We start from the raw sequence: 12,234 nt of genomic DNA on the forward strand, positions 1-12,234 counted from the left end.
TTGTTTCCCGAACCGAGCCGATCCATCACGTGGGTCATACGCCTCGCGTCCGAAAGCAAACGAGGTTCTGCGTCTTGTAAGACATAAAAACAATAAGCATGGATAGTATTTTGGGTGCGATCATACCAACACTAATGCACCGGATCCCATCAGAACTCCGCAGTTAAGCGTGCTTGGGCGAGAGTAGTACTAGGACGGGTGACCCTCAGATAAGTCCTCGTGTTGCACCCCCTTTTTCGTTGCCCGTCTGCGTTTTTTTTTGTTTTAGGTGCGTTTTTTTTTTCTTTCTTGCTATATCCATGCTCGGGCGGCCTCCGGTTCAATGGCGATTGTTTTCTTGTTTCCCGAACCGAGCCGATCCATCACGTGGGTCACAAGCCTCGCTTCCGAAAGCAAACGAGGTTCTGCGTCTTGTAAGACATAAAAATAATAAGCATGGATAGTATTTTGGGTGCGATTATACCAGCACTAATGCACCGGATCCCATCAGAACTCCGCAGTTAAGCGTGCTTGGGCGAGAGTAGTACTAGGATGGGTGACCCCCTGGGAAGTCTTCGTGTTGCACCCCCTTTTTCGTTGCCCGTCTGCGTTTTTTTATGTTTTAGGTGCGTTTTTTTTTTCTTTCTTGCTATATCCATGCTCGGGCGGCCTTCGGTTCAATGTTGATTGTTTTCTTGTTTCCCGAACCGAGCCGATCCATCACGTGGGTCCCACGCCTCGCGTCAGAAAGCAAACGAGGTTCTGCGTCTTGTAAGACATAAAAACAATAAGCATGGATAGTATTTCGGGTGCGATCATACCAGCACTAATGCACCGGATCCTATCAGAACTCCGCAGTTAAGCGTGCTTTGGCGAGAGTAGTACTAGGATGGGTGACCCCCTGGGAAGTCCTCGTGTTGCACCCTCTTTTTCGTTGCCCGTCTGCGTTTTTTTATGTTTTAGGTGCGTTTTTTTTTTTCTTTCTTGCTATAACCATGCTCGGGCGGCCTCCGGTTCAATGTTGATTGTTTTCTTTGTTTCCCGAACCGAGCCGATCCATCACGTGGGTCCCACGCCTCGCGTCCGAAAGCAAACGAGGTTCTGTGTCTTGTAAGACATAAAAACAATAAGCATGGAGAATATTTCGGGTGCGATCTTACTAGCACTAATGCACCGGATCCCATCAGAACTCCGCAGTTAAGCGTACTTGGGCGAGAGTAGTACTAGGATGGGTGACCCCCTGGGAAGTCCTCGTGTTGCACCCCCTATTTCGTTGCCCGTCTGCGTTTTTTATGTTTTAGGTGCGTTTTTTTTTCTTTCTTGCTATATCCATGCTTGGGCGGCCTCCGGTTCAATGTTGGTTGTTTTCTTGTTTCCCGAACCGAGCCGATCCATCACGTGGGTCATACGCCTCGCGTCCGAAAGCAAACGAGGTTCTGCGTCTTGTAAGACATAAAAACAATAAGCATGGATAGTATTTTGGGTGCGATCATACCAACACTAATGCACCGGATCCCATCAGAACTCCGCAGTTAAGCGTGCTTGGGCGAGAGTAGTACTAGGACGGGTGACCCTCAGATAAGTCCTCGTGTTGCACCCCCTTTTTCGTTGCCCATCTGCGTTTTTTTATGTTTTAGGTGCGTTTTTTTTTTCTTTCTTGCTATATCCATGCTCGGGCGGCCTCCGGTTCAATGGTGATTGTTTTCTTGTTTCCCGAACCGAGCCGATCCATCACGTGGGTCCCAAGCCTCGCGTCCGAAAGCAAACGAGGTTCTGCGTCTTGTAAGACATAAAAATAATAAGCATGGATAGTATTTTGGGTGCGATTATACCAGCACTAATGCACCGGATCCCATCAGAACTCCGCAGTTAAGCGTGCTTGGGCGAGAGTAGTACTAGGATGGGTGATCCCCTGGGAAGTCCTCGTGTTGCACCCCATTTTTCGTTGCCCGTCTGTGTTTTTTTTATGTTTTAGGTGCGTTTTTTTTTCTTTCTTGCTATATACATGCTCGGGGGGCCTCCAGTTCAATGTTGATTGTTTTCTTGTTTCCCGAACCGAGCCGATCCATCACGTGGGTCCCACGCCTCGCGTCAGAAAGCAAACGAGGTTCTGCGTCTTGTAAGACATAAAAACAATAAGCATGGATAGTATTTCGGGTGCGATCATACCAGCACTAATGCACCGGATCCTATCAGAACTCCGCAGTTAAGCGTGCTTGGGCGAGAGTAGTACTAGGATGGGTGACCCCTTGGGAAGTCCTCGTGTTGCACCCTCTTTTTCGTTGCCCGTCTGCGTTTTTTTATGTTTTAGGTGCGTTTTTTTTTCTTTCTTGCTATCACCATGCTCGGGCGGCCTCCGGTTCAATGTTGATTGTTTTCTTTGTTTCCCGAACCGAGCCGATCCATCACGTGGGTCCCACGCCTCGCGTCCGAAAGCAAACGAGGTTCTGTGTCTTGTAAGACATAAAAACAATAAGCATGGAGAGTATTTCGGGTGCGATCTTACTAGCACTAATGCACCGGATCCCATCAGAACTCCGCAGTTAAGCGTGCTCGGGCGAGAGTAGTACTAGGATGGGTGACCCCCTGGGAAGTCCTCGTGTTGCACCCCCTATTTCGTTGCCCGTCTGCGTTTTTTTATGTTTTAGGTGCGTTTTTTTTTCCTTTCTTGCTATATCCATCCTCGGGCGGCCACCGGTTCAATGTTGGTTGTTTTCTTGTTTCCCGAACCGAGCCGATCCATCACGTGGGTCATACGCCTCGCGTCCGAAAGCAAACGAGGTTCTGCGTCTTGTAATACATAAAAACAATAAGCATGGATGGTATTTTGGGTGCGATCATACCAACACTAATGCACCGGATCCCATCAGAACTCCGCAGTTAAGCGTGCTTGGGCGAGAGTAGTACTAGGACGGGTGACCCTCAGATAAGTCCTCGTGTTGCACCCCCTTTTTCGTTGCCCGTTTGCGTTTTTTTATGTTTTAGGTGCGTTTTTTTTTTTCTTTCTTGCTATATCCATGCTCGGGCGGGCTCCGGTTCAATGTTGATTGTTTTCTTGTTTCCCGAACCGAGCCGATCCATCACGTGGGTCCCACGCCTCGCGTCCGAAAGCAAACGAGGTTCTGCGTCTTGTAAGACATAAAAATAATAAGCATGGATAGTATTTCGGGTGCGATCATACCAGCACTAATGCACCGGATCCCATCAGAACTCCGCAGTTAAGCGTGCTTGGGCGAGAGTAGTACTAGCATGGGTGACCCCCTGGGAAGTCCTCGTGTTGCACCCCATTTTTCGTTGCCCGTCTGTGTTTTTTTTTATGTTTTAGGTGCGTTTTTTTTTCTTTCTTGCTATATACATGCTCGGGGGGCCTCCAGTTCAATGTTGATTGTTTTCTTGTTTCCCGAACCGAGCCGATCCATCACGTGGGTCCCACGCCTCGCGTCAGAAAGCAAACGAGGTTCTGCGTCTTGTAAGACATAAAAACAATAAGCATGGATAGTATTTCGGGTGCGATCATACCAACACTAATGCACCGGATCCTATCAAAACTCCGCAGTTAAGCGTGCTTGGGCGAGAGTAGTACTAGGATGGGTGACCCCTTGGGAAGTCCTCGTGTTGCACCCTCTTTTTCGTTGCCCGTCTGCGTTTTTTTATGTTTTAGGTGCGTTTTTTTTTTCTTTCTTGCTATATCCATGCTCGGGCGGCCTCCGGTTCAATGTTGATTGTTTTCTTGTTTCCCGAACCGAGCCGATCCATCACGTGGGTCCCACGCCTCGCGTCCGAAAGCAAACGAGGTTCTGTGTCTTGTAAGACATAAAAACAATAAGCATGGAGAGTATTTCGGGTGCGATCATACCAACACTAATGCACCGGATCCCATCAGAACATCGCAGTTAAGCGTGCTTGGGCGAGAGTAGTACTAGGATGGGTGACCCCCTGGGAAGTCCTCGTGTTGCACCCCCTTTTCGGTGCCCGTCTGCGTTTTTTTATGTTTTAGGTGCGTTTTTTTTTTCCTTTCTTGTTATATCCATGCTCGGGCGGCCTCCGGTTCAATGTTGGTTGTTTTCTTGTTTCCCGAACCGAGCCGATCCATCACGTGGGTCATACGCCTCGCGTCCGAAAGCAAACGAGGTTCTGCGTCTTGTAAGACATAAAAACAATAAGCATGGATAGTATTTTGGGTGCGATCATACCAACACTAATGCACCGGATCCCATCAGAACTCCGCAGTTAAGCGTGCTTGGGCGAGAGTAGTACTAGGACGGGTGACCCTCAGATAAGTCCTCGTGTTGCACCCCCTTTTTCGTTGCCCGTTTGCGTTTTTTTATGTTTTAGGTGCGTTTTTTTTTCTTTCTTGCTATATCCATGCTCGGGCGGCCTCCGGTTCAATGTTGATTGTTTTCTTGTTTCCCGAACCGAGCCGATCCATCACGTGGGTCCCACGCCTCGCGTAAGAAAGCAAACGAGGTTCTGCGTCTTGTAAGACATAAAAACAATAAGCATGGATAGTATTTCGGGTGCGATCATACCAGCACTAATGCACCGGATCCTATCAGAACTCCGCAGTTAAGCGTGCTTGGGCGAGAGTAGTACTAGGATGGGTGACCCCTTGGGAAGTCCTCGTGTTGCACCCTCTTTTTCGTTGCCCGTCTGCGTTTTTTTATGTTTTAGGTGCGTTTTTTTTTTCTTTCTTGCTATCACCATGCTCGGGCGGCCTCCGGTTCAATGTTGATTGTTTTCTTTGTTTCCCGAACCGAGCCGATCCATCACGTGGGTCCCACGCCTCGCGTCCGAAAGCAAACGAGGTTCTGTGTCTTGTAAGACATAAAAACAATAAGCATGGAGAGTATTTCGGGTGCGATCATACCAACACTAATGCACCGGATCCCATCAGAACATCGCAGTTAAGCGTGCTTGGGCGAGAGTAGTACTAGGATGGGTGACCCCCTGGGAAGTCCTCGTGTTGCACCCCCTTTTCGGTGCCTGTCTGCGTTTTTTTATGTTCTAGGTGCGTTTTTTTTTTTCCTTTCTTGTTATATCCATGCTCGGGCGGCCTCCGGTTCAATGTTGGTTGTTTTCTTGTTTCCCGAACCGAGCCGATCCATCACGTGGGTCATACGCCTCGCGTCCGAAAGCAAACGAGGTTCTGCGTCTTGTAAGACATAAAAACAATAAGCATGGATAGTATTTTGGGTGCGATCATACCAACACTAATGCACCGGATCCCATCAGAACTCCGCAGTTAAGCGTGCTTGGGCGAGAGTAGTACTAGGACGGGTGACCCTCAGATAAGTCCTCGTGTTGCACCCCCTTTTTCGTTGCCCGTTTGCGTTTTTTTATGTTTTAGGTGCGTTTTTTTTTCTTTCTTGCTATATCCATGCTCGGGCGGCCTCCGGTTCAATGTTGATTGTTTTCTTGTTTCCCGAACCGAGCCGATCCATCACGTGGGTCCCACGCCTCGCGTAAGAAAGCAAACGAGGTTCTGCGTCTTGTAAGACATAAAAACAATAAGCATGGATAGTATTTCGGGTGCGATCATACCAGCACTAATGCACCGGATCCTATCAGAACTCCGCAGTTAAGCGTGCTTGGGCGAGAGTAGTACTAGGATGGGTGACCCCTTGGGAAGTCCTCGTGTTGCACCCTCTTTTTCGTTGCCCGTCTGCGTTTTTTTATGTTTTAGGTGCGTTTTTTTTTTCTTTCTTGCTATCACCATGCTCGGGCGGCCTCCGGTTCAATGTTGATTGTTTTCTTTGTTTCCCGAACCGAGCCGATCCATCACGTGGGTCCCACGCCTCGCGTCCGAAAGCAAACGAGGTTCTGTGTCTTGTAAGACATAAAAACAATAAGCATGGAGAGTATTTCGGGTGCGATCTTACTAGCAATAATGCACCGGATCCCATCAGAACTCCGCAGTTAAGCGTGCTTGGGCGAGAGTAGTACTAGGATGGGTGACCCCCTGGGAAGTCCTCGTGTTGCACCCCCTATTTCGTTGCCCGTCTGTGTTTTTTATGTTTTAGGTGCGTTTTTTTTTCTTTCTTGCTATATCCATGCTCGGGCGGCCTCCGGTTCAATGTTGGTTGTTTTCTTGTTTCCCGAACCGAGCCGATCCATCACGTGGGTCATACGCCTCGCGTCCGAAAGCAAACGAGGTTCTGCGTCTTGTAAGACATAAAAACAATAAGCATGGATAGTATTTTGGGTGCGATCATACCAACACTAATGCACCGGATCCCATCAGAACTCCGCAGTTAAGCGTGCTTGGGCGAGAGTAGTACTAGGACGGGTGACCCTCAGATAAGTCCTCGTGTTGCACCCCCTTTTTCGTTGCCCGTCTGCGTTTTTTTATGTTTTAGGTGCGTTTTTTTTTTCTTTCTTGCTATATCCATGCTCGGGCGGCCTCCGGTTCAATGGTGATTGTTTTCTTGTTTCCCGAACCGAGCCGATCCATCACGTGGGTCCCAAGCCTCGCGTCCGAAAGCAAACGAGGTTCTGCGTCTTGTAAGACATAAAAATAATAAGCATGGATAGTATTTTGGGTGCGATTATACCAGCACTAATGCACCGGATCCCATCAGAACTCCGCAGTTAAGCGTGCTTGGGCGAGAGTAGTACTAGGATGGGTGATCCCCTGGGAAGTCCTCGTGTTGCACCCCATTTTTCGTTGCCCGTCTGTGTTTTTTTTATGTTTTAGGTGCGTTTTTTTTCTTTCTTGCTATATACATGCTCGGGGGGCCTCCAGTTCAATGTTGATTGTTTTCTTGTTTCCCGAACCGAGCCGATCCATCACGTGGGTCCCACGCCTCGCGTCAGAAAGCAAACGAGGTTCTGCGTCTTGTAAGACATAAAAACAATAAGCATGGATAGTATTTCGGGTGCGATCATACCAGCACTAATGCACCGGATCCTATCAGAACTCCGCAGTTAAGCGTGCTTGGGCGAGAGTAGTACTAGGATGGGTGACCCCTTGGGAAGTCCTCGTGTTGCACCCTCTTTTTCGTTGCCCGTCTGCGTTTTTTTATGTTTTAGGTGCGTTTTTTTTTCTTTCTTGCTATCACCATGCTCGGGCGGCCTCCGGTTCAATGTTGATTGTTTTCTTTGTTTCCCGAACCGAGCCGATCCATCACGTGGGTCCCACGCCTCGCGTCCGAAAGCAAACGAGGTTCTGTGTCTTGTAAGACATAAAAACAATAAGCATGGAGAGTATTTCGGGTGCGATCTTACTAGCACTAATGCACCGGATCCCATCAGAACTCCGCAGTTAAGCGTGCTCGGGCGAGAGTAGTACTAGGATGGGTGACCCCCTGGGAAGTCCTCGTGTTGCACCCCCTATTTCGTTGCCCGTCTGCGTTTTTTTATGTTTTAGGTGCGTTTTTTTTTCCTTTCTTGCTATATCCATCCTCGGGCGGCCACCGGTTCAATGTTCGTTGTTTTCTTGTTTCCCGAACCGAGCCGATCCATCACGTGGGTCATACGCCTCGCGTCCGAAAGCAAACGAGGTTCTGCGTCTTGTAATACATAAAAACAATAAGCATGGATGGTATTTTGGGTGCGATCATACGAACACTAATGCACCGGATCCCATCAGAACTCCGCAGTTAAGCGTGCTTGGGCGAGAGTAGTACTAGGACGGGTGACCCTCAGATAAGTCCTCGTGTTGCACCCCCTTTTTCGTTGCCCGTTTGCGTTTTTTTATGTTTTAGGTGCGTTTTTTTTTTCTTTCTTGCTATATCCATGCTCGGGCGGCCTCCGGTTCAATGTTGATTGTTTTCTTGTTTCCCGAACCGAGCCGATCCATCACGTGGGTCCCACGCCTCGCGTCCGAAAGCAAACGAGGTTCTGCGTCTTGTAAGACATAAAAATAATAAGCATGGATAGTATTTCGGGTGCGATCATACCAGCACTAATGCACCGGATCCCATCAGAACTCCGCAGTTAAGCGTGCTTGGGCGAGAGTAGTACTAGCATGGGTGACCCCCTGGGAAGTCCTCGTGTTGCACCCCATTTTTCGTTGCCCGTCTGTGTTTTTTTTTATGTTTTAGGTGCGTTTTTTTTTCTTTCTTGCTATATACATGCTCGGGGGGCCTCCAGTTCAATGTTGATTGTTTTCTTGTTTCCCGAACCGAGCCGATCCATCACGTGGGTCCCACGCCTCGCGTCAGAAAGCAAACGAGGTTCTGCGTCTTGTAAGACATAAAAACAATAAGCATGGATAGTATTTCGGGTGCGATCATACCAACACTAATGCACCGGATCCTATCAGAACTCCGCAGTTAAGCGTGCTTGGGCGAGAGTAGTACTAGGATGGGTGACCCCTTGGGAAGTCCTCGTGTTGCACCCTCTTTTTCGTTGCCCGTCTGCGTTTTTTTATGTTTTAGGTGCGTTTTTTTTTTCTTTCTTGCTATATCCATGCTCGGGCGGCCTCCGGTTCAATGTTGATTGTTTTCTTGTTTCCCGAACCGAGCCGATCCATCACGTGGGTCCCACGCCTCGCGTCCGAAAGCAAACGAGGTTCTGTGTCTTGTAAGACATAAAAACAATAAGCATGGAGAGTATTTCGGGTGCGATCATACCAACACTAATGCACCGGATCCCATCAGAACATCGCAGTTAAGCGTGCTTGGGCGAGAGTAGTACTAGGATGGGTGACCCCCTGGGAAGTCCTCGTGTTGCACCCCCTTTTCGGTGCCCGTCTGCGTTTTTTTATGTTTTAGGTGCGTTTTTTTTTTTCCTTTCTTGTTATATCCATGCTCGGGCGGCCTCCGGTTCAATGTTGGTTGTTTTCTTGTTTCCCGAACCGAGCCGATCCATCACGTGGGTCATACGCCTCGCGTCCGAAAGCAAACGAGGTTCTGCGTCTTGTAAGACATAAAAACAATAAGCATGGATAGTATTTTGGGTGCGATCATACCAACACTAATGCACCGGATCCCATCAGAACTCCGCAGTTAAGCGTGCTTGGGCGAGAGTAGTACTAGGACGGGTGACCCTCAGATAAGTCCTCGTGTTGCACCCCCTTTTTCGTTGCCCGTTTGCGTTTTTTTATGTTTTAGGTGCGTTTTTTTTTCTTTCTTGCTATATCCATGCTCGGGCGGCCTCCGGTTCAATGTTGATTGTTTTCTTGTTTCCCGAACCGAGCCGATCCATCACGTGGGTCCCACGCCTCGCGTAAGAAAGCAAACGAGGTTCTGCGTCTTGTAAGACATAAAAACAATAAGCATGGATAGTATTTCGGGTGCGATCATACCAGCACTAATGCACCGGATCCTATCAGAACTCCGCAGTTAAGCGTGCTTGGGCGAGAGTAGTACTAGGATGGGTGACCCCTTGGGAAGTCCTCGTGTTGCACCCTCTTTTTCGTTGCCCGTCTGCGTTTTTTTATGTTTTAGGTGCGTTTTTTTTTTCTTTCTTGCTATCACCATGCTCGGGCGGCCTCCGGTTCAATTTTGATTGTTTTCTTTGTTTCCCGAACCGAGCCGATCCATCACGTGGGTCCCACGCCTCGCGTCCGAAAGCAAACGAGGTTCTGTGTCTTGTAAGACATAAAAACAATAAGCATGGAGAGTATTTCGGGTGCGATCTTACTAGCAATAATGCACCGGATCCCATCAGAACTCCGCAGTTAAGCGTGCTTGGGCGAGAGTAGTACTAGGATGGGTGACCCCTTGGGAAGTCCTCGTGTTGCACCCCCTATTTCGTTGCCCGTCTGCGTTTTTTTATATTTTAGGTGCGTTTTTTTTTCCTTTCTTGCTATATCCATCCTCGGGCGGCCACCGGTTCAATGTTGGTTGTTTTCTTGTTTCCCGAACCGAGCCGATCCATCACGTGGGTCATACGCCTCGCGTCCGAAAGCAAACGAGGTTATGCGTCTTGTAAGACATAAAAACAATAAGCATGGATGGTATTTTGGGTGCGATCATACCAACACTAATGCACCGGATCCCATCAGAACTCCGCAGTTAAGCGTGCTTGGGCGAGAGTAGTACTAGGACGGGTGACCCTCAGATAAGTCCTCGTGTTGCACCCCCTTTTTCGTTGCCCGTTTGCGTTATTTTTATGTTTTAGGTGCGTTTTTTTTTCTTTCTTGCTATATCCATGCTCGGGCGGCCTCCGGTTCAATGTTGATTGTTTTCTTGTTTCCCGAACCGAGCCGATCCATCACGTGGGTCCCATGCCTCGCGTCCGAAAGCAAACGAGGTTCTGCGTCTTGTAAGACATAAAAATAATAAGCATGGATAGTATTTCGGGTGCGATCATACCAGCACTAATGCACCGGATCCCATCAGAACTCCGCAGTTAAGCGTGCTTGGGCGAGAGTAGTACTAGCATGGGTGACCCCCTGGGAAGTCCTCGTGTTGCACCCCATTTTTCGTTGCCCGTCTGTGTTTTTTTTTATGTTTTAGGTGCGTTTTTTTTTCTTTCTTGCTATATACATGCTCGGGGGGCCTCCAGTTCAATGTTGATTGTTTTCTTGTTTCCCGAACCGAGCCGATCCATCACGTGGGTCCCACGCCTCGCGTCCGAAAGCAAACGAGTTTCTGCGTCTTGTAAGACATAAAAACAATAAGCATGGATAGTATTTCGGGTGCGATCATACCAGCACTAATGCACTGGATCCCATCAGAACTCCGCAGTCAAGCGTGCTTGGGCGAGAGTAGTACTAGGATGGGTGACCCCCTGGGAAGTCCTCGTGTTGCACCCCCTTTTTCGTTGCCCATCTGCGTTTTTTTATGTTTTAGGTGCGTTTTTTTTTTCTTTCTTGCTATATCCATGCTCGGGCGGCCTCCGGTTCAATGTTGATTGTTTTCTTGTTTCCCGAACCGAGCCGATCCATCACGTGGGTCCCACGCCTCGCGTCCGAAAGCAAACGAGGTTCTGCGTCTTGTAAGACATAAAAACAATAACCATGGATAGTATTTCGGGTGCGATTATACCAGCACTAATGCACCGGATCCCATCAGAACTCCGCAGTTAAGCGTGCTTGGGCGAGAGTAGTACTAGCATGGGTGACCCCCTGGGAAGTCCTCGTGTTGCACCCCATTTTTCGTTGCCCGTCTGTGTTTTTTTTATGTTTTAGGTGCGTTTTTTTTTCTTTCTTGCTATATACATGCTCGGGCGGCCTCCAGTTCAATGTTGATTGTTTTCTTGTTTCCCGAACCGAGCCGATCCATCACGTGGGTCCCACGCCTCGCGTCAGAAAGCAAACGAGGTTCTACATCTCGTAAGACATAAAAACAATAAGCATGGATAGTATTTCGGGTGCGATCATACCAACACTAATGCACCGGATCCTATCAAAACTCCGCAGTTAAGCGTGCTTGGGCGAGAGTAGTACTAGGATGGGTGACCCCTTGGGAAGTCCTCGTGTTGCACCCTCTTTTTCGTTGCCCGTCTGCGTTTTTTTATGTTTTAGGTGCGTTTTTTTTTTCTTTCTTGCTATATCCATGCTCGGGCGGCCTCCGGTTCAATGTTGATTGTTTTCTTGTTTCCCGAACCGAGCCGATCCATCACGTGGGTCCCACGCCTCGCGTCCGAAAGCAAACGAGGTTCTGCGTCTTGTAAGACATAAAAACAATAAGCATGGAGAGTATTTCGGGTGCGATCATACCAACACTAATGCACCGGATCCCATCAGAACACCGCAGTTAAGCGTGCTTGGGCGAGAGTAGTACTAGGATGGGTGACCCCCTGGGAAGTCCTCGTGTTGCACCCCCTTTTCGGTGCCCGTCTGCGTTTTTTTATGTTTTAGGTGCGTTTTTTTTTCCTTTCTTGTTATAACCATGCTCGGGCGGCCTCCGGTTCAATGTTGGTTGTTTTCTTGTTTCCCGAACCGAGCCGATCCATCACGTGGGTCCCACGCCTCGCGTCAGAAAGCAAACGAGGTTCTGCGTCTTGTAAGACATAAAAACAATAAGCATGGATAGTATTTTGGGTGCGATCATACCAGCACTAATGCACCGGATCCTATCAGAACTCCGCAGTTAAGCGTGCTTTGGCGAGAGTAGTACTAGGATGGGTGACCCCCTGGGAAGTCCTTGTGTTGCACCCTTTTTTTCGTTGCCCGTCTGCGTTTTTTTATGTTTTAGGTGCGTTTTTTTTTTCTTTCTTGCTATATCCATGCTCGGGCGGCCTCCAGTTCAATGTTGATTGTTTTCTTGTTTCCCGAACCGAGCCGATCCATCACGTGGGTCCCACGCCTCGCGTCCGAAAGCAAACGAGTTTCTGTGTCTTGTAAGACATAAAAACAATAAGCAT

The 12,234-nt window shown here is 48.6% G+C and overlaps 36 non-coding genes across 36 annotated transcripts; all 36 read left to right on the forward strand.

Moving 5' to 3' along the window:
• Positions 1-112: 112 nt before the first annotated feature.
• Positions 113-231, forward strand: LOC145027382 (5S ribosomal RNA). The gene has a single exon (XR_013675303.1). It is a non-coding gene; the product is annotated as a 5S ribosomal RNA (ribosomal RNA).
• A 218-nt stretch (positions 232-449) lies between these two features.
• Positions 450-568, forward strand: LOC145026138 (5S ribosomal RNA). Its single transcript, XR_013674129.1, has one exon. It is a non-coding gene; the product is annotated as a 5S ribosomal RNA (ribosomal RNA).
• Positions 569-786: 218 nt separating this feature from the next.
• LOC145026970 (5S ribosomal RNA) lies at positions 787-905 on the forward strand. The gene has a single exon (XR_013674918.1). It is a non-coding gene; the product is annotated as a 5S ribosomal RNA (ribosomal RNA).
• A 220-nt stretch (positions 906-1,125) lies between these two features.
• On the forward strand, positions 1,126-1,244 carry LOC145026931 (5S ribosomal RNA). Its single transcript, XR_013674880.1, has one exon. It is a non-coding gene; the product is annotated as a 5S ribosomal RNA (ribosomal RNA).
• A 216-nt stretch (positions 1,245-1,460) lies between these two features.
• Positions 1,461-1,579, forward strand: LOC145027383 (5S ribosomal RNA). The gene has a single exon (XR_013675304.1). It is a non-coding gene; the product is annotated as a 5S ribosomal RNA (ribosomal RNA).
• A 218-nt stretch (positions 1,580-1,797) lies between these two features.
• On the forward strand, positions 1,798-1,916 carry LOC145026147 (5S ribosomal RNA). The gene has a single exon (XR_013674138.1). It is a non-coding gene; the product is annotated as a 5S ribosomal RNA (ribosomal RNA).
• Positions 1,917-2,134: 218 nt separating this feature from the next.
• Positions 2,135-2,253, forward strand: LOC145026333 (5S ribosomal RNA). The gene has a single exon (XR_013674312.1). It is a non-coding gene; the product is annotated as a 5S ribosomal RNA (ribosomal RNA).
• Positions 2,254-2,471: 218 nt separating this feature from the next.
• On the forward strand, positions 2,472-2,590 carry LOC145026633 (5S ribosomal RNA). Its single transcript, XR_013674595.1, has one exon. It is a non-coding gene; the product is annotated as a 5S ribosomal RNA (ribosomal RNA).
• A 218-nt stretch (positions 2,591-2,808) lies between these two features.
• LOC145027384 (5S ribosomal RNA) lies at positions 2,809-2,927 on the forward strand. Its single transcript, XR_013675305.1, has one exon. It is a non-coding gene; the product is annotated as a 5S ribosomal RNA (ribosomal RNA).
• Positions 2,928-3,146: 219 nt separating this feature from the next.
• On the forward strand, positions 3,147-3,265 carry LOC145025566 (5S ribosomal RNA). The gene has a single exon (XR_013673577.1). It is a non-coding gene; the product is annotated as a 5S ribosomal RNA (ribosomal RNA).
• Positions 3,266-3,484: 219 nt separating this feature from the next.
• On the forward strand, positions 3,485-3,603 carry LOC145027250 (5S ribosomal RNA). The gene has a single exon (XR_013675180.1). It is a non-coding gene; the product is annotated as a 5S ribosomal RNA (ribosomal RNA).
• A 218-nt stretch (positions 3,604-3,821) lies between these two features.
• On the forward strand, positions 3,822-3,940 carry LOC145027213 (5S ribosomal RNA). The gene has a single exon (XR_013675146.1). It is a non-coding gene; the product is annotated as a 5S ribosomal RNA (ribosomal RNA).
• Positions 3,941-4,158: 218 nt separating this feature from the next.
• On the forward strand, positions 4,159-4,277 carry LOC145027385 (5S ribosomal RNA). The gene has a single exon (XR_013675306.1). It is a non-coding gene; the product is annotated as a 5S ribosomal RNA (ribosomal RNA).
• Positions 4,278-4,494: 217 nt separating this feature from the next.
• On the forward strand, positions 4,495-4,613 carry LOC145026334 (5S ribosomal RNA). Its single transcript, XR_013674313.1, has one exon. It is a non-coding gene; the product is annotated as a 5S ribosomal RNA (ribosomal RNA).
• Positions 4,614-4,832: 219 nt separating this feature from the next.
• LOC145027214 (5S ribosomal RNA) lies at positions 4,833-4,951 on the forward strand. The gene has a single exon (XR_013675147.1). It is a non-coding gene; the product is annotated as a 5S ribosomal RNA (ribosomal RNA).
• A 219-nt stretch (positions 4,952-5,170) lies between these two features.
• Positions 5,171-5,289, forward strand: LOC145027386 (5S ribosomal RNA). Its single transcript, XR_013675307.1, has one exon. It is a non-coding gene; the product is annotated as a 5S ribosomal RNA (ribosomal RNA).
• Positions 5,290-5,506: 217 nt separating this feature from the next.
• LOC145026335 (5S ribosomal RNA) lies at positions 5,507-5,625 on the forward strand. Its single transcript, XR_013674314.1, has one exon. It is a non-coding gene; the product is annotated as a 5S ribosomal RNA (ribosomal RNA).
• Positions 5,626-5,844: 219 nt separating this feature from the next.
• LOC145026959 (5S ribosomal RNA) lies at positions 5,845-5,963 on the forward strand. Its single transcript, XR_013674908.1, has one exon. It is a non-coding gene; the product is annotated as a 5S ribosomal RNA (ribosomal RNA).
• A 216-nt stretch (positions 5,964-6,179) lies between these two features.
• LOC145027387 (5S ribosomal RNA) lies at positions 6,180-6,298 on the forward strand. Its single transcript, XR_013675308.1, has one exon. It is a non-coding gene; the product is annotated as a 5S ribosomal RNA (ribosomal RNA).
• Positions 6,299-6,516: 218 nt separating this feature from the next.
• LOC145026148 (5S ribosomal RNA) lies at positions 6,517-6,635 on the forward strand. The gene has a single exon (XR_013674139.1). It is a non-coding gene; the product is annotated as a 5S ribosomal RNA (ribosomal RNA).
• Positions 6,636-6,852: 217 nt separating this feature from the next.
• Positions 6,853-6,971, forward strand: LOC145026337 (5S ribosomal RNA). Its single transcript, XR_013674316.1, has one exon. It is a non-coding gene; the product is annotated as a 5S ribosomal RNA (ribosomal RNA).
• Positions 6,972-7,189: 218 nt separating this feature from the next.
• LOC145026634 (5S ribosomal RNA) lies at positions 7,190-7,308 on the forward strand. Its single transcript, XR_013674596.1, has one exon. It is a non-coding gene; the product is annotated as a 5S ribosomal RNA (ribosomal RNA).
• Positions 7,309-7,526: 218 nt separating this feature from the next.
• Positions 7,527-7,645, forward strand: LOC145027568 (5S ribosomal RNA). The gene has a single exon (XR_013675480.1). It is a non-coding gene; the product is annotated as a 5S ribosomal RNA (ribosomal RNA).
• A 218-nt stretch (positions 7,646-7,863) lies between these two features.
• On the forward strand, positions 7,864-7,982 carry LOC145025568 (5S ribosomal RNA). The gene has a single exon (XR_013673579.1). It is a non-coding gene; the product is annotated as a 5S ribosomal RNA (ribosomal RNA).
• Positions 7,983-8,201: 219 nt separating this feature from the next.
• On the forward strand, positions 8,202-8,320 carry LOC145026988 (5S ribosomal RNA). The gene has a single exon (XR_013674935.1). It is a non-coding gene; the product is annotated as a 5S ribosomal RNA (ribosomal RNA).
• Positions 8,321-8,538: 218 nt separating this feature from the next.
• On the forward strand, positions 8,539-8,657 carry LOC145027216 (5S ribosomal RNA). The gene has a single exon (XR_013675148.1). It is a non-coding gene; the product is annotated as a 5S ribosomal RNA (ribosomal RNA).
• A 219-nt stretch (positions 8,658-8,876) lies between these two features.
• LOC145027389 (5S ribosomal RNA) lies at positions 8,877-8,995 on the forward strand. The gene has a single exon (XR_013675310.1). It is a non-coding gene; the product is annotated as a 5S ribosomal RNA (ribosomal RNA).
• A 217-nt stretch (positions 8,996-9,212) lies between these two features.
• Positions 9,213-9,331, forward strand: LOC145026338 (5S ribosomal RNA). The gene has a single exon (XR_013674317.1). It is a non-coding gene; the product is annotated as a 5S ribosomal RNA (ribosomal RNA).
• Positions 9,332-9,550: 219 nt separating this feature from the next.
• LOC145027036 (5S ribosomal RNA) lies at positions 9,551-9,669 on the forward strand. The gene has a single exon (XR_013674980.1). It is a non-coding gene; the product is annotated as a 5S ribosomal RNA (ribosomal RNA).
• Positions 9,670-9,887: 218 nt separating this feature from the next.
• LOC145027390 (5S ribosomal RNA) lies at positions 9,888-10,006 on the forward strand. The gene has a single exon (XR_013675311.1). It is a non-coding gene; the product is annotated as a 5S ribosomal RNA (ribosomal RNA).
• A 218-nt stretch (positions 10,007-10,224) lies between these two features.
• LOC145025569 (5S ribosomal RNA) lies at positions 10,225-10,343 on the forward strand. Its single transcript, XR_013673580.1, has one exon. It is a non-coding gene; the product is annotated as a 5S ribosomal RNA (ribosomal RNA).
• A 219-nt stretch (positions 10,344-10,562) lies between these two features.
• On the forward strand, positions 10,563-10,681 carry LOC145026128 (5S ribosomal RNA). Its single transcript, XR_013674120.1, has one exon. It is a non-coding gene; the product is annotated as a 5S ribosomal RNA (ribosomal RNA).
• Positions 10,682-10,899: 218 nt separating this feature from the next.
• On the forward strand, positions 10,900-11,018 carry LOC145026124 (5S ribosomal RNA). Its single transcript, XR_013674116.1, has one exon. It is a non-coding gene; the product is annotated as a 5S ribosomal RNA (ribosomal RNA).
• Positions 11,019-11,236: 218 nt separating this feature from the next.
• Positions 11,237-11,355, forward strand: LOC145027251 (5S ribosomal RNA). Its single transcript, XR_013675181.1, has one exon. It is a non-coding gene; the product is annotated as a 5S ribosomal RNA (ribosomal RNA).
• Positions 11,356-11,573: 218 nt separating this feature from the next.
• On the forward strand, positions 11,574-11,692 carry LOC145027029 (5S ribosomal RNA). Its single transcript, XR_013674973.1, has one exon. It is a non-coding gene; the product is annotated as a 5S ribosomal RNA (ribosomal RNA).
• A 217-nt stretch (positions 11,693-11,909) lies between these two features.
• LOC145027124 (5S ribosomal RNA) lies at positions 11,910-12,028 on the forward strand. Its single transcript, XR_013675063.1, has one exon. It is a non-coding gene; the product is annotated as a 5S ribosomal RNA (ribosomal RNA).
• The last annotated feature ends 206 nt before the right edge of the window (positions 12,029-12,234 follow it).

Source organism: Lactuca saligna, chromosome 1 (assembly GCF_052625555.1).
Source record: "Lactuca saligna cultivar CGN05327 chromosome 1, ASM5262555v1, whole genome shotgun sequence".
Taxonomy (NCBI): domain Eukaryota; kingdom Viridiplantae; phylum Streptophyta; class Magnoliopsida; order Asterales; family Asteraceae; genus Lactuca; species Lactuca saligna.